The 25,979-nt window shown below is 39.9% G+C and overlaps 2 protein-coding genes across 2 annotated transcripts in view; both read right to left on the reverse strand.

The window, feature by feature from the left end:
• Nucleotides 1-8,697, reverse strand: part of ATOSA (atos homolog A) — a 202,739-nt gene extending 194,042 nt beyond the window's left edge. Inside the window, exon 1 of the mRNA XM_049903410.1 lies at nucleotides 8,673-8,697. The gene's annotated coding sequence lies outside the window, so the exon portion shown is untranslated. The remainder of the gene's footprint in view (nucleotides 1-8,672) is intronic.
• Nucleotides 1-25,979, reverse strand: part of LOC126086768 (uncharacterized) — a 1,076,998-nt gene that overhangs the window by 150,533 nt on the left and 900,486 nt on the right. The gene's annotated exons all lie outside the window — the stretch shown is intronic.

The raw sequence follows: 25,979 nt of genomic DNA on the forward strand, positions 1-25,979 counted from the left end.
AAACTTTCTGTTAGCAGCTGAGCACTTAACCATTGCACTGCTAGGGCCCTTATATATTGCTGGTGGGAGTACACGATGACACAATCTCTTTGGAAAACTATTCCCTATCTAATATTTTAGGACCCAGCATTTACTTTATGACCCAGCAGTTCTATTCTTTATGCCCAAGAGAAACAAGTGCAAATGTCTTCTCATTTGTGCAATACATTCATAGAGCTGTATTCATAATATCCAAAAGACGAAACAACCCAACAGGTGAATAGTGATATATTTATATAATGGAATACTACAATCAATTAAAAAAAGGATAATCAGCACTGGCAAAAAGATGGACAAATCTCACAGATACTATGTTGAGTGAAAGAAGCCAGGCATGAAAGAGATGACTCCATTTATATAAAGTTCAAGAATAGGCAGAACTAAAAGATGTTGATAGAAGTCAGAATAGTGATTAACCTCTCAGCAGTGTACACTGAAAAGTACACAAGAAAATCTCATGGGGTGCAGGAAATACTCTGTATTTTTATCTAGATAGTGGTTATCCAAGTAAATAACCAAAACCAAACCAAACCTGTTGCTGTCAAGTCAACTCCGACTCATAGTGACCCTATAGGACAGAGTAGAACTGCCCCATACGGTTTCCAAGGGGCGCCTGGTGGATTCGAACTGCTGACCTTTTGGTTAGCAGCCACAGCTCTTAACCACTATGCTACCACAGCTTCCTATCCAGATATATACTTATGTAAAAACTTAAACCATGCCCTTAAGATTAGTGTATTTTACTGTATGTTATTACTTACTAAACAATAAATAAACTTGGTTACATCTGCAGAGGTGGTAGTGTTTTTGGAAACTTAAACCAGGACAAAGCTTTGGGAATGGTTTTAATATAGTCTAAAGCTGTCAGTTGACCTATTGGAAAGAGCAATAAAGTTAATCTTGGATGAGTAAAAAAGAATGAAAATAGAAGTATTTTGAAAGTAGGAGCACTACAAAATGTACCATTTTGCCCAAGTATGCCCCCAACCTTGGCATATTGAGAACTTGAGTTAAGCCACCAATGCTCAGAAATTACTGAACACCGTGAAATGCCGGACTCCTGTTCAGTGTACACATACATGTTTTGTTTTTTAACTACTTTCCATTTCTTCTCTATTTTCTTATCTGTGCCCTCACATTGGTAGCACTTGGGACTGAATAATTTTATTCCCGTTGCAGAGATGAGATAGGAAAATATCTTTGAGAAAGATCATTTGGCTAGGGAGGAAGGGACTCACAGGGAGTGATCACCAATGTCCAACACTTCCACATCATTGTCAGTATATTCAGTCACCCTTGGTGGGTCCTTTTCTTAATCTAACCGCTATATCCCTTCAGTCAAATCTTGTGGCTGCCATGGCCTTTTAAGACCTTCAGTGTTCCTCTGATACAGTCTCCTAGTCTTTTTGCCTCAAATGTCCTCTCCATCCCCCAAAACAACTCTCCATACAATAGCCACAGTGATTTTTTTCAAAAATCAGATCTGATAATGCCATTCCACTTGAGTGGTTCCCTTTGTCTCAGAACAAAATCCAAACTCCTTACCATGATAAACAAGGCCTTTTATGATCTGTCCACACATTATCTCTCTCTCCAGCAGGCATCTGTGCAAGTCATCAGAATATGCTATCATGTGGGAATTTCCTTAGGTTAACTTTCAGATAGCCACTCCCCAGAATTCTGAGGGTATCTTACTGTTGCTCCCTACTGTAGCATTTGGATTTAGTATTTGTGAGAATCTGAAGTATCCTAGTGACATCATCAGCAATTCTCTGTCATGTGCCCTCTTGCCTTTGTCTCCTAGAATTGTCAGCTGTAGGGTGAGATTTCCAAACCTGAAGGAGATTAAACACTACACGTGGGGCATCCCAAAAGACAGCTTCCTCTTCATTGCTAATGCTTAGTATGTATGGGTGTAGCTTCAAGTACTTTATTCTCTATGTACACATTCTTTAGAATACAACTTTTAGATTTCAACATGGAATAGAAGAGCAATTTAACTACCAGTGAAGGAAGTAGTTACTTATTCTCTTTTCTAGAACTTCCATAGGGATAGCTTAATGATCTTCTTGGTGAGGTTTTACATGCCAAATTAGAATTTTCTCAGAAACAAATTTTATAAATCCCTCAGAAGAAATAAGGCAAGATGAATAATATGTATTAATGTCAGTGTGTAAAAAAAGTGTCCAAACCTGGAATATTGACCAATCAGCTCTAGGTTTGTAAACCTGTAATATATAACCCTGTGAGCAGGGTTTCAAAACTAGGACCCAAGAACTGGCTTCAGAAGGTCTTTGATCCCTCCTCCCCTATGAAAAATATTGTGAGTCTGTATTTGGGGAAAGAGTCCACAGCTTTCAGATTCTTGAAACTATCAAGGACACCTTCAAAAAAACAAAAACAAAAACCTTAGAGTGACTAGGCTTACTATATATAACCAGAAGCCACTACCCTTCCTATTTACGCAGAGCACACTCAAGGAAGTGACACCTAACAAGCTTGAATGCTGCAAACCAAGATGCTTATAATTCCTGAACACAATTAAGCAATGTACTACTGTTTTAAAACTGTTGCTTTCTTTTATTGGAAAGAAAGATATGATTTCTTGTTTTTACCTGTCTTATGGAAGTAATCGCTGGTTGAGCTTTTGGATATATTTATCTCAAACAAATATATATTTGTCTAACAATTGGAAGGACACCCCTTGCTCTTGGTTAGGATATTTAATTATCATCACCATCATCATCAATGTCAGTTCTCTCTAAGTTAACTTATAAATTTAACATGATCTCAATGACAAGTTTTTTTGGGGGGGGGGCTAAACAGGTTGATATTAAAGCTTACAAAGAAAAATAAACGTGCAAGAATAGCTAGAAAATTTGAAAAGCAAGATCACTGAGAGGATGACCAGTCCTACCAAGAATTAAAACCTACAACGAAAGTGCTGAGTCATGAATTAAACAGACCGACCAATGGAAAAGAATGGAACATTCAGAATAGCCCCCAATATACATGGAGACAGAATACATGATAAAGGCGATTATATGATAAAGGCGATTTTTCAAATCTGGGGAAAAAATGGACTTTTAATATTTTTATGTAACTGGATAGTCATTTAGAAAAAGAAAAATTAGATCTTTTCTTCACACCACACACAAGAATAAACTTCAAATGAGTCAGGAATCTAAAGGTAAAAAATCAAACCATACTAATACTAGAAAACATTGGTGAATTTCTCTATAATCTAGGTATAGAGGAAGGATTTCTAACTATAGTTAAAAATCCAGGTGCAATTAAAGAAAAGACAGGTAAATTTGACTACATAAAAATATAAACTTTTACATATAACAAAATCTTAAGCAAAATTAATATATGAATAACAAATTGGGGAAGAATATTTGTTTTATATACATAGATATGCATGATAAAGGTATATACTCCTAATAAAGAACTTTAATTTAAAAAAGCGCAAAAGATATGACCAATCACAAAAGAAAGAAAAATGGTATTTAAAAGATGTTCAATTTCAGTCATAATAAGCCATTTTTCTTCTAGGTATTTACCCAAGGGAAATAAAAATATATGTCAACAAAAAGAGAGACTTGTACACAAATGTTCACAACAGCTTTATTTGTAACAACTTCAGATTGGAAAGAATCCAAATGTCTATTATCAGGTAAATGGATAAACAAAATGTGGTTTACTACACAATGGAATATTAGTAATGAAAAGGAGCAAACTGCCAATACACACAACGACATAGATGAATCTCAAAATTATGCTGAAAGAAGCCAGACAAAGAGTACATATTGCACTATTCCATTCATACAAGAGTCTAGAAAATGCAAACTAATCTGTAGTGACAAAAAGCAGATCAGTGTTTCCCTGGGGGTGGAAAGAAATATGGATAAATTACAAAAGTGACACAGGAAAACTTTTAGGAGTGATGGAGATGTTTGTTACAGTGATTATGGGATGGTTTGTATACTGATCAAGTTTTAGAGTGAAAATGCCAAAAACCCCTTAAAAAATGTTCAACTGCAGTCATAACAAGAGAAATGCAAATTAACACATTGAGATACCATTTCTCTCCCACAAGATTGACAAAATGATGATATAGTCTGTTGGCACCGCTGTGAAGAAACACACACTCTTATACATTGCTGGTGGGAATGGAAAATGGTAGAACCCTTATAAAAGGAATTTGCAATCTCTAACAAAACTAAAGGAAATCTGGCGGTGTAGTGGTTAAGTACTATGGCTGCTAACCAAAGGGTCGGCAGTTTGAATCCGCCAGGCGCTCCTTGGAAACTAAACATGTGTTTAAACTTTAACCAGAAATTCCACTCCTGGGAATTTACTTGAAGATTCGCTCTCCCCCCAAGAATATAAAAATGCATATGTACAAGATTATTAATTACACAATAGGAAACTGTTGAATAAAATATGGTACATATACACAACGGAGTACTATGCAGCTGTAAAAACAAACAAACAAACAAAAGAAACGTCTTATGAACTAATTTGTTGTGACTTCCAGGATATATTAACCCAACCCAGTGCCGTTAAGAGGAGACAAAATGCAAAATAGTATCTATAGTATGCTATTATGGATTGAATTGTGTCCCCCAAAAAACATACATTGAAATTCTAAACTCTATACCTGTAAGGAGCCCTGGTGACACAGTGGTTAAAGCAATCGACTGCTAACCAAAATGTCCAATGATTTGAAACCACCGGTAGCTCTGAGAATGATTTGGTGGTCTGCTTTCCTACAAGATTTACGGCGTTGGAAACCCTCTGGGGTCTCTATGAGTCGGACTCGATGCCCATGGGTTTTTGGTGGTACCTGTGAAGGGTTTTCCTTTTGTTATATAACTGAGGTTATATTTCATAGGCAAGGAGTAGGGTGAGTCCCAAACCTAATTCCTTCTGAGTGATGTTTTATAAAAAAGGAAAATATACATGGAGAGAGAGAGAAACAACACAAAGAGACCATGTGAGAGACTATCTAGTACAAGCCAAGGCCAGCCCAGGGCTACAGGAGTGGAAAGAGACAAAGCTCTTCATTAGGGTGACGGGGCGACGCGGCGACGGGGCGACGGGGCGACTCGGCGACGGGGCGAGCCTAACCCTGCCTTCATCCTAAATTTAGACTCCTAGCCTCCATAGTTTGGTGGTTGGAGCCCAACAGTGGCTCCACAGAAGAAAGGTGTGGCAGTTTGCTTCCATAAAGATTACAGAGTTGGAAACCCTATTGGGGCAGTTCTACTCTGTTCTATAGGGTCACTGTAAGTTGGAATCCACTTGACAGTCTTGGGTTTGCTTTTTTTAGTTTAGACTCCATAAACGTGCAAAAATAAAATTCTGTTCCTTAAAGTCACCCTCTTGTGGTATATTTTGTTATGGCAGCACTAGCAAACTAAGACATATGCTAACTTGTTAATAGGAAATAAGAGAAAACATACACATATCCATTATTTTTGCAAAAATGAAAGATATGAAGGATCTACCAGAAAATAAAGTGGTTACCTACAAGGAGTAAAAGGGAATTGGGTTGGGAAGGATAGGTCAGGGAATGGTGCTTCTCTGAGTATACATTTTCTAATAGTTTTCCCTTTTAGAAGCAGCTAATGTTCTACATATTCAAAAAATAAAATTAAGCCAAGAGGATGGAAGAAAAAATTATAATTAAATGCAAATGGATATAAATGAACCAATAAACCCAACTTCATTTCAAATGAGTGAATGGGGGAAATGAACTAATTCAATTAGCTCTTGAACACATTACTTGAACTATATTTATATTCTCAGTCTATGAAGAAAAGAACTACAAATATTATACTGCAGTTGGTACGTTTATTTTTCATAGTGGCATGGGTCTAGCAATTCTGAAATTACTTTATAGTATTATCCAAACCCCGAACCAAACCAAAAGTATTGCCATCATGTCGATTCCAAGTCATAGTGACTCTATACTACATAAAAAAAAAAAAAACAACATAGGATTGAGCAAATGAGTTAATGCACTGATGCTGAAACACAAAAAGTAGAAGGCAAGGAAGAACCCTATGGAGTTACACTAGAATTGGAGTTATCAGTATGGAACTCGTAGTTTCCAAAATGGCAGAAAAGTATTGACACCACAGTAGCAATAAGCATGACTAGCACCCAGATCTTGGTTTCTTAATACTATCACCCACTAAAAGGGACCAGAGCTCTTTGAAGAATGACTTATTGCAGAGCTGGAGTAGCAAGGTACATTATGAACTTATAGTAAGAAAATATTCAAAAAAGTGACTGGGCTTTCAAAAGGAAATAGAAACCAGTTTCAAAGGGCCCCCACTGTTCAAATCAGGGAAAATTGAGCATCAAAATAAATGATAACAATGATTATAACCCACTGGCTAAAAATAGGAATTCATTTGCCCTTACAGATAATAAACACAAAAATAAAAATAATTCAGCAATATAAAGGAGAAATGAGAAATGCTCATTAAAAATACAAAATGACATTTGTTAAATTCATTTGCCTCTCATATGTTAGCCACTGAAAGCAATTTCGTCTTTGTATAGACAGGAAAATCCTAGTCCCCAATCCATACTGCACCCATGTCACAGAAACCTTGTCACCAGAGGCTGAAATCACAGATTTGGGATGCTGTGCAAGGACTTGAGGAAAGGAGAATGGAGCTGTCCTGGGAAAACCACCGTGAGTTTTAAATGCAACCATTGCGGTTGAGTCGCTTCTGACTCCTAGGGGCCCTATAGGACAGAGTAGAACTGCCCCATAGAGTTTCCAAGATGGTATTAAATTAGAACAGCAGTAAATAGGAAAAAATGACAAATGAACAAAAGGAAGGGAAGGAAGAGGTCCGTCCTACTCACAGCAGCTTGAAGGATTATGACTAACCAGAACAGTCTAACCCTTCTAGAGCCTATGAAGATGAGTTTGCCTATCAGGCTGACTTTATAAAGGAGTTCAAGGTTTTGGAGGATTTTTAATCAAGTAAGGGTGTTAAATTAAAATCTACCTCACGAAGTTTGAGGGACCGAATAGAGGAAAAAAAAAAAAGAGCTTCTGTTAATCCACTTTTGGAAATCCGCCGCCACTTTTTTGGAAACCCACGTCCAAATAGCACCAATTTAAAACTGCATTTTTTTCCTTCTGTGCCTGGAGGTCTGAACAGTATCCCCTCAAGCCTCTTAACTTTATCCGCTTAGGTGATTCACCACACTATTATCCAATTGTTCACAGATCGTTGTTAGGTGCTATTGAGTCCATTCTGATTCTTAAAAAAAAAAAACCCAAACCCCTTGCCGTGAAGTCCAACTCATAGCAACCCTATCTACCACAGAGCAAAACACTACTAGGTTCTGTGCCATGCTCACAATCGTTGTTATGCTTGAGCCCATTGTTGCAGCCACTGTGTCAATCCATTTCGTTGAGGGTCTTCCTCTTTTCTGATTATTAATGGATATTTGCAGCTGTTTCCTCTCATTTTGAGTTGTGCGGCATCAGCAAATGAAGGTCCCAAAAGCTTGAGTGCTTTCCAACCTGAGTGGCTTATCTTCTGCCACCATATCAGACAAGGTTCTGCTGCTATTCATAAGGTTTTCAGTGGCTAATTCTTTTCAGAAGAAGGCTGCAGGGTCCTTTTTCCTAATCTTAGCCTGGAATCTCAGCTAAAACCTGTCCGCCATGGGTTACCATGCTGGTAACTGAATACCGGTGGCATAGCTTCCAGCATCACAGCAACACTCAAGCTCCACAGTACGACAAACTGACAGACACTTGGGGGTGTTCACACATAGCTAGATAAAATGAAGTTTTGAGTTAAGCACAAACACAAATGTCTCCAGGGCCAAGCAGGTAACCCAACTGAAGTTGGCTGAGGTGATGTGATAGGGAGTGGTGAAGATTAGGCCAACCAGGGCAGAAGGCCAGCTGAGCATTCTCGCCTGAAAGCCTCCACGTTAAAATTAAAAAAAAAAAAAAACACGAACACTGTGCAGACCAGACGAAACACATCCAAGCAAGTGGGTCAGTTTTGAACACTCTAGATCCAAGGATGTCTAAATTCTCTTTCAGCTCTCAGATCCTGTGATTGCGTTCAAGCTGTATATTTAGCATTTTGAAATTTCACATTTGTCTTAACAACTGACCTGGAGCCCTTTTCCCAGTATTTATTAACTTTCAAGGCTCTTGCTGGCCACCTATCATTCCCAAATCCTTGGCCTTTTTGTAGTAGAATGGTTACTACTGATTGAGAATTTCACATAGAATATTTCTTATAATTGTGGAACTTTGTACCAAAGCTCTAATTCTGCTTTCTCCCAAAGGACCAAGCTATTGGCTACAAAACAAGTTAAGGATCATTTTTCGCATTGACCTTTTAACATAAAATGCATAGAACTTACTTTCAAGCTTCCTAAGATTGCATCCAGCCTCCGCTTATTTCTTATTAAATACTCCAGGTACCTCTCTAACCTCATCCTATTACAAGGCTATCTGACTCCTTCACCTCGCCTGGCCTCTTCTCACTCTTCTCCCTCATGCCTGCGGCCCCCTCCCATCTCTTGTCTCCTAACCGCCAGTGTCCCTTTCCATCCCCATTTCTCCAGACACATACCTACTAGGTCTCGTCCACACAGGCTTGTGGCCAGGAGCTTGCCCTGCCACAGAAGGGAGAGACAAGGATCTGACAGTGCATAGACAGAGGCAGCAGCAGCAGCAACTAGATCTGCTGCTTCAACTGTAAATAGAGCAAGGCAGAGGGTGGAGTCTGCCAGAGGGAGGAGTCTGGAAAGAAGTTAATTAGACAGACTAGGCCAGGAGCCATGGCTTGTTGGAGGAGGGGGCCTTGATGGCCACAACTTGGCTAACCAAAATAGTTTTGTTGTCAAAGCCCGATCGCTGATACTGCAGTCTGTTTTGTCTGTGCTACAGTAAAGCAACTTGGCATGCTTTGTGATTCTTATAATGATAATGATGCTGAGCCTTAATACTCTGACATTTGCATTGAAGGGTTGACATCTGCCCCACAGAAACTCAGAATTACAAATTTCTGTAGAGAGTGAATTGCCAGCCAGTCACTGCTGTGCTGTATTGCTGGCAGCAGATTCCAAAGAAAGGCAGCGTTGAGGTCAGCTGTCCTCAAGTTCAGAGGCCTGGTGGGTAAGTGTAAGACTGAGCACCTGGGAGATTGCAGCTGGAACTAGTGAAGTTTCTGTTTGTGTATTTATGTTATTTTAGGTTCCATGAAGGACAGGCTTGGGCCTACCAACTCCTTTGATTCTTGTTACAGTTTGCTGCTCTGTGCCCCTGAGTATCCAGATTTACCAGTATCAAATATCAAGGCTTACCAGACCCTCCCTGCTCTGCCTCTGCCAACTTCTCTTTCTCCCCTTCGTGTGTCCCTCTTTCACTATGCTTCAGCAGCACTGTCTTCTTAATGTTGTTCCATGTCCCTTAAATAAGGCATAGAAATTCTGTCTGCCTCAGGGCCTTTGCGCTGGTTGTTCCTGCTACTGAAACATGTATCTCACCTCCTTTATTGAAATACCTTGCTCCCCTTCATTCAGTGCTTGGCTCAGGAAGTCACAGTCTTTGTAAGATTTTTTTTTTCCTGAATCCGTCACAGTACGCTGTTTTGTTTTCTTTATAATCTAAGCACTACCTGAAATTATCAAGTTTGTTAGTTGTTAGGTGATATCTAATGGATTCCAACTCATAGCAACCCCAGTAAATAGTGACTGTAAAACTGCCCCACAGCATTCCTAGACTGTACTCTTTATGGGAGCAGATAGCCAGGTCTTTCTCCCAAAGAGCTGTCGGGTGGGCTCAAACCAACAACCTTTTCCATTAACAGCTGAATGCTTACTTGTTGTGGAAGCAGGGCTCCTTTGTTTACGTGGGTATTTTTCCTGTTCCCTCCCCCCCACTACAATGTAAATGCCTTGAGGGCACAGTGGGTCCCTATTGCTCATCACATTATGCCCACTTCTAGGATAAAAACTTAACACATTATCAAAAACCAAATCCATTGTCATCAAGTCATTCCAACTCATAGCAACTGTTTAGGGCTGAGTAGAACTGCCCCATGGTGTTTCCAAGGAGTGGCTGGTGGATTCGAATTGCTAACCTTGTTGTTAGCAGCCAGCTCTTAACCCACTGTGCCACCAGGGCTCCAGTGGCCCTATAACAAACAAACCCAGTGCCGTCGAGTCGATTCCGACTCATAGCTACCCTATAGGACAGAGTAGAACTGCCCCATAGAGTTTCCAAGGAGTGCCTGGCAGATTCGAACTGCCGACCCTTTAGTTAGCAGCCATAGCACTTAACCACTACTCCACCAGCAACCCTATAGTAGGTGTTTAATGTGTATGTATAGACTAAATGAGTGGGAGACTGTTCATTCATTGACTAAGCAACGCTTATTACGTGCTTGTTACGTGCAGGACATGGTGCTGAGTGCTGGAGATGTAAAAGTAAATAAGACAGGCAAGGAGTCCCCCAAAGGAGGTTCCAGTCTAAAGCAGAAGACACAATTAAGCTGATAATCAGTTGATTGATATTGTGTTTTTAAAAAAATGATAAACAAATAAGGAATTGCCTGTTTATTCATCAAGCTGTGAATGCATACACAGATGTGTCAGTGGGGGAGATGAGCTCCCAGTCCAGAAGCTCAGAATTCTCAGGAATTTGAGCCAAGTTTATGAACTGATAAAGGAATAAAGAGTTTATTCCTGGAAGCTTGATAGGATCCTGTGTAGCAAATGACCCATTACTAGTTCTCAGACTACATTTTCACTGAGAGGTCTAATTAGGACTGCCCTCTAGAATCAGCATATCTATCAGGCTTAGTGTGTTTCCCTTGAGAATAACATTTGAAGCCCTGTTTCAACATCCAAAGAATACAGATTCTGGGGATACTTTGGGACTCTGAGTGTCCTTTTGAGCTTGTAAAAGAGAATTGGCACAAGGATGGGTTTGCAATAGACCCAGGGGTCTTCCTTTAGAATTTTGGATGAGGAGGTGGGGCCGGGTCGCTTCCCTCTAGAAGTCATACACCAATGGTCTTGTTGGGACCCTCTAATTTTCCCCAGGCCCCCAAGCCTCTACTTGATTAGTTTTTATTACCCATCTGCCCCTGAAGGTTTTTATATGATTTTGTGAGCTCTACTTCTAGGCATTGGGTTGGGTTTTTGATTTTGAAATCCCTGGAAATTTTCTGTTAAACTGTGCAGGGGCAGATTATCCAATAGGCAAGGTAAATGCTTATCTGATCATCTGTAGCAAACAATTTCACTACAGATTAGTAAGCACAAGTAAACCCGTGCTTACCTTGTTTACTGGATCATCTGTCACTGTCAGGGATTGTAAATTTGAAAAGAGGCTTTGATTCTGTAGGAAGGTGCTGTGGGGTTGGGAAGGAGACAGTGTCAGTCATTCCTAGAAGCAGACATTTTGATAATCCTTCCCAGAAACTATATCTCTTGGGGAAATTCAGATGCTAAAATGCTGATTGGATTACATACCCAAAAATCTTCAATATAAAGAGGTCCAAGATTCTAGGATTATAAATATTTAATCCTGAAGATTTATAAAATAAAACTTTGTTGGCACATTCTTTTGAATTTCCTCAGCAGCAGCAAATTTTATCCTTTGGTGGTTGTTTAGTTACTATTGCTGCCTCACAAATCACCCCAAAACTTCATGATACAACCTAACCATTTTATTATGCTCACAGATTCTGTGGGTCAGGAATTCTGACAGGGCAGAGAGGGGATGTCTCTGCTCTCTGATGAATGGGTCCTCAGCCAGGATGAAGGCTGGGGTGAATCCATGGCTGGCTGGAGGCTGAAATCTGCTAGAGACATTTTCCCTCATATGTCTGGCTATCGAGGTGGTCTCTACACACGTTAGTTTGCGCTTTCTCACAGCATGGCAGCTGGGTTCCAAGAACAAGCATCCCAAGAAAGCAAGGCAGAAATGCATGACACTTTTATGATCTGGCTCAAAGTTTCATTGTAAGAAGAGCATATAGAATGTGATTATTGCAGGTACATTTGGAAAATACAATCTGCCATAGTGATAGATTTTACCTTTCAAAAATAGCTAACAGTCACTCTGAGCTAAATTTAATGAAGAATGTAGGTGAGTGAAGCTGTTTGGAATAAAAAACGAGAATATGACCATTACATAAGAACATTTCTTTCTGTGGGTCACATTCAGTCCGGAATGCAACTTCAAAAGAACGCAATTAAAAATTTTTAGACAGCCGGCATCATTCCTTCAATTGCCATGATTGATTTGATTGATCATTGCATTAAGTATCATTTCCTTAGGAAGTTTTTAAAGAACTGCCAGGTAGGTAGGAACATTCTTGTCTTTTGGTTTATTTAAAAAAAAAAAAAAAGTCTCGTGATCTCATATCGTGTTTAGTACATACGAAAAAAAAAGAAAACCAAAAAACCAAATACCTATTGCCGTCGAGTCAATTCTGACTCATAGCGACCCTAAAAGACAGAGTAGAACTGCCCCACAGGGCTTCCAAGGAGCAGCTGGTAGATTCAAACTGCCATCGTTTTCATTAGCAGCCAAGCTCTTAACCATTAAACCACCAGGGCTCCTAGCACATATGAGACATCATCAAAAGCTCCACTTTGCTTTTAGGATAAACTTCGAGATGCTAGCAACAATCAGTGTTTCCCAAAACTATGTTCTGAGGATCACTGGTTCCTGGAGATGGGAAATCCTCCTCTGGAGATTAATAATTAGTGACCATATGCAGACTAAAGGTCTGCACAAAAGAAACTTGTTTGATATCGTTTAACCCAGTGCCAAAAAACTCCCTTTTCAAGGAGATCCTATTACTACCTCTTAGAACCGATGTACTGTGGAACAGAATTTGTTAAATAATGCCCTGTGGACTTGTCCCCAAAAATGTTTGGAAATAAAAAAAAAAAAACCTGAAATAGCAACAAAAAAATACAGTTGATTTGCCATTTGCCCCCAGTGTTCACTTTTCACTTCTGATTAAACTGGTGCCGGTTGATCTGTTACCTTCAGGGGATGGAGGACACCTGGAGCCATTTGATGAAGGCTCATTAGTGTAACATAACCTCTACCTAAATTTCAGACTTGTGAAAGCAATCTAGGGTATAGACTGTAAAAGAGCCACAGAGTTGGAAGAAACCATAGAGATTATCTACTTTAATTAACTCCTTTATCTTAAAGAGGAGGAAACTGAGGCCTAACCTCTCTTGGTTGATTTCCCTAAGAAATGTTATTTGTCAGTGCCAAACCAGAACAGGAAGTCAAATACACTTTTTCCTAGCGCAGCTTTTCCAAATATAAAAAGTACATGTGTATGTCTTAGTAAGTCTAGATCCTGTACCTCTTAGAAGCAGAAATTTGGAATCAGTCCTTAGAAAACTATGCCATTTATTACCTATATAATTTTAGTCAGTTCACTAATTTATCTTCTCCAGTCCTCTGTTTTCTCATCTGTAAAATGGGAATGATGTTGTACCTTAGTGACCTTACAGAGTAGTTGTGAAGAACAAATGAGGTTATGTGTGTGGAAGTACTTCGAACAGTATGGAGTATTATTCAGACATGTGGTTGAGGGCCCTGGTTGCGAAAGTTAAGCACTCAGCTGTAACCCAAGGGTTGGTGGTTCAAACCCATCTGGCAGCTCTGCAGGAGAAGACCTGGAGATCTGCTCCTGTAAAGATAAGAGCCAAGAAAACTCTATAGGGCAGTTCTACTCCGTCACACGGGGTTGCTATGAGTTGAAATTGACTCAAAGGCACCCAACAACATCACTGGATTACACAAATACTCCCTGTTACGTACAAACAGAAGTGGTTGGTGGTTTGGTTGCTGTCTGCTAGCATATAGCTTGCTCAATGAACAGAAATGTGACCATGGACTCTACAGTTTTTTTGGTTTGAGGTGTTGATGGACTTAATGTAACTAGTCGTTACAACTAACTGCTTTTTTTTTTTTTTTTTTTACCTCTTTGTAAATGACACAAAATGAATAGCTCAGGGCAAAACCTCAAAGCATATTTCCAAAGATTCTAAGGGACAAAGCCTAAGATATAACAAATGTCTCCCCTTTGTTCTTAGGGGTTGGAGGTCTAATGTTTGTCTTAAAATTTTCCCAGGGTAAGGAGACCAGTTAGGCAGGCCTGCTACTGACGTATATAGGGCTCAGAGCCCGAGTAGAAAGGGAGGCCTATGCACCATACATCTAAGTATTTAAAAGTTGTACATAAAGCTGACCAGGTGTTAAATAAAATATGTTCTATCCTCCTACCTTGACAAATACACCTTCAGAACAACCTGGAAAACCAGATTTAAATTTAAACTTCTCAGATCCCGACACAAAATGTGATGTCACAGTGAGAGCTGAACCCCTCTACCAGTCTCTAGGCCCTGGCCCACAGCCCTCCTCCTTTCTCTTCCCCTGACATCACACCCCCTTCAAATAGCCACCTTTTGGGCACCCTTTAGGCCTAGTGGTGCTCAGAGTGGTTGCAAGGTTTACCCTCCAGAGGATCCAAACCCATTGCCATCACGTCCATTCCGACTCAGATGGACCCCAGGAAAAACCCTGCACAGGCTCTGGAAGCACACTCAGGACTGTCTGGACAAGGAATTCTAGGGTCCAAACAATACTATTACAATAGTGGTCTGGAAGTACGGATTTGGACTCCAAGTAGCATGTCTCCGAGCTCTGCAGTATCCTTGCCTTGTGGAGAGGACATAGCCACAGAAGACTGCAAGTGGACCTGGGGAGGGAGCTCCCTTACCTGGGTTTAAGAATAAGACTTCAGTTAGAGGTCTCTTCATTTAGAAGGGGTGACAAGGTTGTGACCAAAAGGGTGAAAAGGAGGCAGCAACTGGGAAGATCACATAAAAAAATAGGAAAGATTTATGGACTTAGAAAGTACCAAGATGTGGGAGAACAAAAAAGGAAGGAGACAAAAGAAGATGCTAGATTTTCAACCCTGGGTTATTGGTGGGGTGGGAGGAAACCTCTAACAAGGGAAATATTACAAGGTTACTCTAAGTATGTATGACTTTCATGCCTCGGCAACACCTTTTTCCAAATAATTACAAAAAGAATTGTTGCCTATTCATATGTGTTCAGAATCGTGCAGATATTTAAGCATTTGCTCTCTGAATGAAATATAAGAACACCTTTTCTTTGAAATGCTTACAGCAGTATGTTATAGCAACATAGTTTAGGAAGATGTGTAGTTTCTATTTAAATATGTGTTGCCTCAAGTCATGCAAATGAACTTCACTCATTAGATCACCTGCAAAATAGGGCTATTGAAATTGCTTTATCACTAATTTATTTGTATTGAGATGAAATTCATGTAACATAAAACATTTTAAAGTGAATAATTCAGTGGCATTTAGTACATTCACAGGGTACTATTATATCTATCTAGTTCCAAAACATTTCATCACATCAAAAGGAAACCTCATTCTCGTTAAGTTTCTCCCTAATCCCACCTTCCCCCTTGTCCCTGGTAACCATTAATCTGCATTTTGTCTCTATGGATTTAATGATTTTGGGTATTTCATATAAAGGAATCATACAATATGACTTTTGTATTTGGCTTCTTTCACTTAGCATAAGTTTAAGAGATTCATTCCTGGTGTAGCATGCATCAGTACTTGATTCCTTTACATGACCAAATGTATGTATATACCAACATTTGTTTATCCATTCATCTGTTGATGGACATTTGAGCTGTTTCCACCTTTTGGCTATTGTGAATAGTGCTGCTGTGACCATGCATGTACATGTTTGAGAAACTGTTTTCAGTTCTTGCTTACCACTAATTTTTCAAGTCCATCTGTAGAATGGAATTGTTTGTAAGTTTACTAAGCCTGAGTCCTCAACATGACCTTTTCTATCATGGGTCTATCTAGCTGAACCATAGGTGGAAAATATGCAGATGGAACATAATTCTAATAGAAATATGGCCATGACAACCAGCCAGCCAACCATCCAGTCATAAAAACAATGATTATATGTGTTTTTTCTCTCATTGCTTTTTTATGAGACAGTTCAATAGTGGTTTGTGCCAGAAAACTCTCACAATGTAATTGAATTATAGAGTTATTGTCCCAAATTCGCTTGTAATATGAATAATTAAAAATATATTTTTCATTAAAAGTAATACATCAGAAATGTGTTTACAAGATAAAAATATTTAGTCTTATGACATTGATAAATACTACAGTATTAGCCAAGACGTTTTTTCCTAAAGAATATTAAGGATTTTAAAAACGTTCCACTTTTTCTCTTAATAGTGCTAACTATGCAGGATAAAAAAGGCAGCCCTGGTGGTGCAGCAGTTAAGTGCTTGGCTAACTAAAGGGTTGGTGGTCCTGCAAAGGGTCCCAGTGGTTCTGCGGGAGAAAAGGCCTTGTAGTGGATTGAATTGTGACCCCCCAAAAATATGTGTCGACTTGGTTAGGCCATGATTCCCAGTATTGTGTGGCTCTCCTCCTCCATTTCATGATTGTAATTATACTACGTATTGTAAGTCCTAATCTCTGCCTGTGTTAAATGAGGCAAGATTAGATTATGTTAAAGAGGATTAGAGCAAGATTGTAACACCCTTACTAAGGTCATACCCCTGATACAATGTAAATGGGGTTTCCCTGTACCACCTTTTATCTTACCAAAGATAAAAGGAAAGGGAAGCAAGCAGAAAGTTGAGGACTTCCTACCACCAAGAAAGCAGCACTGGGAGCAGAGTGTGTCCTTTGGACCCGGGGTTCCTGTGTAGGGAAGCTCCTAGTCCAAGGAAAGATTGATGAGAAGGACCTTCCTCTAGACCCGACAGAGAGAGAAAGCCTTCCCCGTAGCTGATGCCCTGAATTTGGACTTCTAGCCTACTAGACTGTGAGAAAATAAATTTCTCTTTGTTAAAGCCATCTACTTGTGGTATTTCTGTTATAGCAGCGCTAGATAACTAAGACAGACCTGGTGATCAGCTCCATAAAGATTAAAAAAAAAAACATTGCTGTTGAGTCAATTCTGACTCATAGTGACTCTATAGGACAGAGTGGAACTGCCCCATAGGCTTACGAAGGAGCAGCTGGTGGATTCGAATTGCTGACCTTTTGGTTAGCAGCTGAGCTCTTAACTACTGTGCCACCAGGGCTCCCTGTAAAGATTACAGCCTAGAAAATCCTATAGGATAGTTCTACAGTGTCACATAGGGTTTCTATCAGTCAGAATCAACTCGACGGCAAGTAACGCCAACAACATGCAGTATAAACCACATAGACTTAAGTATATCTTGGGTTATAGCCCTTAGAGCATATCCTTCAAAAACCAAACCCATTGCAGCTGAGTCAGTTCTGACTCATAGCAACCCTATAGGACAGAGTAGAACTGTCCCATAGGGTTTCCAAGGAGTACCTGGTGGATTTGAACTGCTAACCTTTTGATTAGCAGCTATAGCTCTTAATCAGTAAGCCACCAGGTTTTCTGAGCATATCCTAGAGGATTCCAAATACCTCAGTAATCCACAGCATGTCCCAAATCAGGAACACTGAAAAGGAGTGGAAGAGGATATAACTCATGGGTGACTAGATCCTCAGCTCCAACTCTATGTGCTCTACATCTTGCAAAATACAGTTGACAAACACCAGGCCTCAAATGGGGGCGGGAGAAGGTGAGACCTGGAGATAGGGAGTGAGATCACTAAGAAAAGTATAGGAATGGATTCATGGTCTTCAGGGGGCACCGGGAAGCAGAGGAGTAGATTTCTAGGCTAAGCAATTCTCCTGGAATCATTGTTGACACGTTAGGGACAACAGCCAATCGTATCCTTCTTCCCCTCTGGTTCAGAATCAGTTGAGAAATAGGCACAGAAGTCTAATGGAAGTAAAAATGGAGCTTTACTAATGGCAATATGGACTAGAGAACACGGCTTGTACCTGTGACCTAGGCGGGAGGCTCTACCAACCACAGCCCGATCCCTTGGTTCTATCTGTGAGTAGGGAGATCTGGTCTGCCAAGCACACCTGACTGGCCTCTTCAGGGAATTGAGTCTACTCTCATTGTCCATCAAACACGGAGAGGAGACGCAGGGAGCCATTGGCCTAGAATTCAGGCCCTGAGCCTTTACCTAGCTATTGCCGCGTGGAAACAAAATCAGACAGGAGACTGTACAGCAGGGTTTCACACAGATTCGTTCTAACTGGAACCCCTGCTGAGAACGTGCATTTTTAACAAGTTCCCAGGAAGTTATATGTAAGACTCACCTGGGATCTTGTTAAAATGTAGATTCTGATTCAGTGTATTGGGGTGGAAATGCGAATTTTCAGCAGGGAACTTGCTAGAACTGCAAATTCTGAACAGTCGTTTGGAACCAGAAGGGGTTGAAAGCCCTGATATACAGACAGGTCTCAGGCAGAAACAGTGAGCAAGCAGTGTGACCTCTACCCCCAAGGTCATATGGTCATTCCTCACCAAGGGCCAGAGCTGGGAGCAGCTTTCTCACTTCCCTGAGAGGACAAAATGTGGGCACAAGTTACTATTGTAGGGGCCAGTGATGGAATATGAGATAAAGGGAGGCTGTCATGTGACTCAGTCTTATTCTTTCAAAAGAACCTTCCAGAACAGGTGGGTCTTGGAAGTTAGATTTTAAAGGAGCCCAAGTTTTAATCTGGGCAGAGCTAGCTAATATCCCCTCCAGGTTGCTCTTGGGTGAAGATAGGGAAGGAGAGGGAGGCAGAGGTAATTTGCAGTTTGAGTATTCGCAATTGTAGCTCTGAGATCGATGGACCCTGTAAAGGAGCCAAGAATTCCCTCCTGAGAACCCTGCAGGACTTGGTTGGAGAGAAAAAAGTAATTTGTGTTTATTTTTACTTGAAGCTGCCTTCATGAATGAAAGTTGACTTCCCTCTGAAGCTGGAGAGAAGCCTGGGGTGGGGGTGGGAATACCTAAATGAGTAGGAGAGGACAAGGTTGAATTTCGACAAAAGTTGAAAATGAGGTTCATCTCTGGTATCCTCATCCTGCTCTTCATTTGACCAAAGCCCTCCTGCATGATTCTCACATGTTCTCAATGACTTTCCTTCCACCTATACGCGTCAAAACAAGCATTCCTTCATTCCTTCAAGTGTAGCTCATAGGCTCATACGAGAAAAATTAATTAATTGAAATAATTAACAATTAAGTGTAAATCTTAGGCTACTCTAGCCACCTTGGATGCATTTGTATTTTAAAAGAAATTACTGATTTGCAGGAATAAATATCTAGGTTTAAATTTCAGGCAGAATTCTGAAGCTATTTGTCTGGGAATCAGTGATACAATTGTTCCCAGAACCATGTAGACAATGCAGCCTTCTGTGAAAATGTAGAATGAGTAAGGACTAGGCGCAGATTCAGCAGAGACGTCAAGAAGGATGAAGACAAAGAAATGACCATGACTGGTATAGAATGAGGTCATTGGTAACAAAGGAATTGGGTAGTAGTAGTGATGATGGACCACCATTCGTCTGTTTATCATACTGTGATGGCTTGAATGTTGCTATTATGCTGGAAACTCTGCCATCTGTATTTCAAATATTGTACCAGCAGGGTTGAGACAGACAGGGTTAACTGTGCCGGCAGCTGAACAAAAGAGGTGTTAAAAGATTACCATTTAGAAGTTGGGTAAACAGGAACCCACCCTGTCAACATGAGATAAGATTGAAACAACCCATGAATTACTACCTCCTTCTGTTTTTTTTTTTCCCTTGGTGTTTTTCTAGTCCCCTCCTCCTTTACAGGCTCCACATGCACAGAAGAACAAAATGTAACTGCTGTTTAACCTTCCTTAGCCCTCTGAAGATGGTGATGTAGTGCCAAAGATCAAGTGTGCTTGCGCTATATCCCATAATAAGTGATGCCAAGGGCTGCCGAGAGGACTCCATCTTGAATATCAACAGGTTCCGTCTTAGATTCCAGATGCATGCACAGCCTAATTAGCACACACCGCCATTCTGAGAAATACCCACCCCTTGAAAGAAGCCTACTAAATATTCATTACTCTAGTGTCTCCACAGAACCCATATAAGCCTTAGCCTTGCTTCCCTTTTTGAGTCAGTCTTTCGGAGAGACTTAGATCCCCGCTAACTCCTTTTTCTTGACTCAAGCAAAATAAAGCTTGCTGAAGATAAAGTTTGTCTTTCTCATGTATTCTTACTCGGGAAAAGACAAGGACCCTTTGTGTCAGATTGGCAGTTGGTAACAGGGTCACCCATGGTGGGTAGGTTTTAGTGGAAGTTCCAGACTAAGACTAGGAACATAGGCCTGGTGATCTACTTCCGAAATTAGCCAATACAAATCTTATGCATCACAATAGAATATTGTCCAATATAGTGCTGGAAGATGAGCCCAAACATATCAACGAGATTGAAGATAGCGTAGAACTGGACAATGTTTCATTCTGTTATATAGCAGGTCACTGTGAGTCAGAGCCGACTCAATGCCAACTATCAACAATAGTGATGGAAGATAATACAGGTGGAATGGATTCAACTCAGCCAGTAGTTCCAGGGCACTTACTGTCTGCTAAGCTCCGGGCTGAATACCATCAAAGCCACAAGAAAAAAATACACTGACTTAAAGAATGAGACACTGCTTGAAAGAGGTAGTAGAATTAAACATTTTAATGCTCCGAAGTCTGAATAGGTAAGTATACTTCCCTTTTCCTATGCAAAACCCTAGTCTTGAGGAAAGAAAATGCCAACTTCTGCCTCTCAAGCTGCAGAGCTCATACACATGCTCCACCTTAATGATGAGGTATGTCTTGGGTCAGCCTCCTTATTCATCCTAGTACGGATTCTGTTCCTCAGAAAAAAACCCCTCTGTTCACGTAAGCTGGTACCCAGTTGATGCCTCATATCCTTCACGCTCGTCACAATGTGTCTATTCACACTGTTCTCCCCTATGCTCCCCCAAATTGGGGTTGTTCGTCCTTCAAAGCTGGCTCAAGTTTTCAGGTACTTCCTTCTTCGGGCAGGTTTCCCTGAGTCCCAGGGCCCCACCCCTCCCTGAACTCTAAGAATTAGATTAATAATCGTTGTGCTGATGATTAAAATAACAATAATTAGATAATGTATTACATTTGAATAGTAGTAAAAATTTTTCCAAGTGCCTCCACATACTTTGTTAAATTTGTGCATTGCAGCATTATTCAAAAAGATTAAAAAAAAAATTCAAAAAGATAGTAAGGGATTAATATTAGTCCTACCTAAAAACAGAACAACAAGGGAACTGAGGTCTGAAAGAGTAAATGCTTTTCCCAAGACCACTTAAACCAGAATGCCTTGTATTTACAATTTGGGTCTCTCTGACTTAAGTTAGGGTTTCTGATTAAATGTTGTCTTGCACTATTTTCAAATCATTTCTTGTTGCTACTCTTCGCTCTTTAATAAGATGATACTTTTTTTTTTTTTAAGAGCAGGAAAAATCTCTTGTGATTTTTTTGGTATATTTTCATTACCCAGAATTATATTGTATACACAACCAGTCCTCAGAAAATGCTGCATTTATGATACAAATGTTCCAGACTAAGACGGACTAGGAATATAGGTCCCTGGGTGGCATGAACTGTTAAGCATTTGGCTACTAACTGTGAATCCATTCAGAGGTGCCTTGGAAGAAAGGCCTGGTGATCTACTTCTGGAAGGTCACAGTCATTGACAACCCTATGGAGTGCAGTTCTATTCTGAAACAAATGGGGTCACTATGAGTCAGAATAAATTTGATAACAACTGGTTTTATTATGTTAGTATGGACATTTGAGTTTGTTGGGAGGCATCAAGTCCCTGTGATTTCATTTCACTTTATCTGAGGGTAATGTTGTCTGAAGATCATGGGTCACACAGAAACTGAGGAAGAGGAGCTCTCTGAGATGGTGACTACTGTTACTAATCTGAAAGGGCTTCAGTGTCGGTATGAAGTTGGAAAGGAACGAAACATAAAGTTTAATTTGGAAACATGAACTCTGCCCCTTTGAACCATCTGATTTGAAATTCTTTGTCTCTCTCTTGTCATTTTTGATCCATACCTGACTCTGACTGGCACAACAATAATGCTGGCAAAGAGGACTTGCTGGGAAGTTAGGGATTGTGCTGATGCTCAGCGCCATGCAGATGTACGTCCCGCAGTTAGGGTAAGTGATCTCAAAATACAAAGACTTCTTGAAGATTAGCTTAAATTTGCATCTGTAAATATAGTGGAACTTTGCAGTTTCAATATTTGGAGGAAACCCCATCAACTATTGATTAGTGCTTAAAAGATTAATTTGAGCTAGCATTCAAATCCAAATATGTAAGTGTGCCAGCAAGATTATTGAGGCAAAAAATATCACTGTAGGCTTCCTGGTTTCTGAATCACTTTTAATAAACATGTAACATCTACTTCATTTTTAAATAATGACATCAAAAGTTCTAGGGAACTTGACCTTATCTAGAGGGAAATGAATCAAACTATGAAAATATAACAAATGCTCTGAAACAATCAAAATAAAACAAAATTAAAAAGAATACTTATTATGATAAAAATTCTTTCTTTTCCTAGAATTTTGACCCTAAAATTTACCAGACTACAGTGTTCCAGAATTGGCTGTGAAATGAAAACAGGGGACATATTTTTGAAACTCTGAATGAGAAAATATTTATTTTATATATATCAAAATATAAAACCACTACAGATATTTCTGAATATTTCGGGCTATAATTTTAAATTTTTATTGTTGTTATTGTTAGATGCCATTGAGTTGGTTCCTACTCACAGCGACCCTATGTACAACAGAAAGAAACACTGTACTGTGCCATCCTCACAATCGTTATGTTTGAGCCCATTGTTGCAGCCACTGTGTCAGTCCATCTTGTTGAGGGTCTTCCTCTTTTGTGCTGACCCTGTACTTTACCAAGCATGATGTCCTTCTTCAAGGACTGGTCCCTCCTAATAACATGTCTAAAGTACCTGAGATGAAGTTTTGCCATCCTAACTTCTAAGGAGCGTTCTGGCTGTACTTCCAAGACAGATTTGTTCCTTCTTCTAGCTGTCCATGGCATATTCAATATTCTTCACCAACACCATAATTCAAAGACATAAATTCTTCTTTGGTACTCCTTATTCATTATCAAGCTTTCACGTGCATATGAGGCAATTGAAAATACCATGACTTGGGTCAGGGTCACCTTAGTCTTCAAAGTGACGTCTTTGCTTTTTAACGCTCGAAAGAGGTCTTTTGCAGCAGATATGCCCAATGCAACAAGTCATTTGACTTCTTGACTGCTGCTTCCATGGACTTTGATTGTGGATCCAAGGAAAACGAAATCCTCCACAACTTCAATTTTTTCTCCATTTATCATGATGTTGTTTATTGGTCCATGTGTGAGGATTTTGTGTGTGTGTGTGTGCTTTAGATGAAGATTTACAGAGCAAATTTGTTTCTTATTAAACAATTAATACAGATATTGTTTTGTGAAATTGGTTGCCAACAATGCCATGTATCAACACTGTCCCCTTCTCAACATTGGATTCCCTGTTTCCATTCCTCAAGCTATCCTGTCCCCTACTGCCTTCTCGTCCTTGGCACTGGGCTGGTGTGCCCATCTAGTCTGGTATACATGGTAGAGCTATATGTATTATTGTTTGTTTTATGGGCCTGTCCAATCTTTGGCTAAAGGGTGAACCTCAGGAGTGACTTCAGTACTAAGTTAAAAGGGCGTCCAGGGGCCTACTCTCAGGGTTTCTCCAGTCTCTGTCAGACCAGCAAGTTTTTTTTTTTTGTGAGTTTGAGTTTTGTTCTACATTTTTCTCCCTCTCTGTTCAGGACCCTCTATTGGTGGTGGTAGCGCCGAACACTATCTAGTTATGCTAGACTCAGTCTGGTGGAGGCTGTGGTAGTTGTGGGCCATTAGTCCTTTGGACTAATCTTTTCCTTGTGTCTTTGGGGTGGGACCAGTGGGGTATCTTAAATGGCCACTCACAAGCTTTTAAGACCCCAGATGCTACTCACCAAAATAGGGTATAGAGCTTTTCTTCATAAACTGTCTTATGCCAGTTGAGCTAGATGTCCCCTGAGACCATGGTCCCCAGCCCTCAGTTCAGTAACTTGGTCCCTCAGGATGTTTGGGTGTGTCTATGAAGTTTCTATGACTTTGCCTTGGTGAAATTGTGCTGATTTCCCCAGTATTGGGTACTATCTTACACTTTGCCAAAATTACCACTTATCTATTGTCTAGTTAGTATTTTGCCCTCCTTACCCTACCCTTCCCTCATAACCATCAAAGATGGTTTCTTTCTGTGTGTAAACCTTTTCATGAGTTTTTATAATAGTGGTCTCATACAGCATTTGTCCTTTTGTGATTGACTTATTTCACTCAGCGTAATATCCTCCAGATTCATCCATGTTGTTGCACAGTATTCCATTGTTTGTATGTACCATAGTTTATTTATTCATCTGTTGATGGGCATCTAGGTTGTTTCCATCTTTTTGCTGTGGTGAATAATGCTGCAATGAACATGGATGTGCTTACATCCATTCGTGTGATGGTTCTTATTCCTCTAGGATATATTCCTAGGAGTAAGATTGCTGGATCATATGGTATTTCTATTTTTAGCTTTTTAAGGAAGTGCCATATTGTTTTCAAAATGGTTGTACTGTTTTGCATTCCCACCAGTGATGCATAAGAGTTCCAATCTCCTGGCAGCCTCTCCAACATATGTTATTTCTGTTTTTTTGATACATGCCAGTAATGTCCGGGTGAGATGGTATCTCATCGCAGTTTGATTTGCACTTCTCTAGTGGCTAGTGATCACGAGTATTTCCTCATGTGTCTGTTAGACGCCTGAATGTCTTCTTTGGTGAAGTGTCTGTTCATAACCTTTGCCCATTTTTTGATTGGATTATTTGTCTTTTTGTTGTAGAGGTGTTGGATTTTCCCATAGATTTTAGAGATAAGATCTTTGTCAGATATGTCAAAGACAAAAGTTTTTTCCAGTCTGTAGGTTCTCTTTTTAACTCTTTTGGTGAAGTCTTTTGTTGAGCATAAGTGTTTAATTTTTATAATGTTTCAGTTACCTAGTTTATCTTCTGGCATTTGTGTATTGTTAGCTATGGTTTGTACCCTATTTATGCCATACATTAGGGCCTCTAGCATTGACCCTATTTTTTCTTCTATGACCCTTAGAGTTTATGGTTTTATATTTAGACCTTTGATCAATTTTGAATTAGTTTATGTGTATGGTGTGAGGTGTGGGTACTGTTTCATTTTTTTTTTCATCCAGTTTTGCCGGCACCTTTTGTTAAAAAGACTGACTTTTTCCCATTTAATGGACTTTTTTGGGGGTGTGTGGCCTTTGTCAAAGATCATAGGTGGATGAATTTACCTCTAGGTTCTTGACTCTGTTCCATTGGTCAATGCAGTTGTTATTGTACCAGCACCAGGCTGTTTTGACTACTGTAGCTGTATAGTAGGTTCTGAAGTGAGGTAGTTCGACACCTCCTACTTTATTCTTCTCCTTCAATAGTGCTTTACTTAACTGGGGCCTCTTTCCTTTCAACATAAAGTTAACGATTACTTTTTCCATCTCGTTAAAGAACGCTGTTGGCATTTGGATTAGGATTGCATTGTATTTGTAGATTGCTTTGGGTAGAATTGGATAAAAGGAGAAGAAGAAGGCAAAGCACCCTTCGGTCCTTCTGCAGCAAAGACCTGAAAAACTAAGTAAAACAGATACAAACGTTAATCATAGAACCCCAAGCGTCAAATGAAGCAATAACTCAGTCAAGTACCGAATGGAATAAGAAACTGACAGAGAACAGAGAATGAAGATTTTTGTTTTCTTTATGTTGAGAGGTAATCCATGCTGAAGGCTGTAGTAT

This window comes from Elephas maximus, chromosome 12, assembly GCF_024166365.1.
Source record: "Elephas maximus indicus isolate mEleMax1 chromosome 12, mEleMax1 primary haplotype, whole genome shotgun sequence".
In the NCBI taxonomy this organism is placed as follows: domain Eukaryota; kingdom Metazoa; phylum Chordata; class Mammalia; order Proboscidea; family Elephantidae; genus Elephas; species Elephas maximus.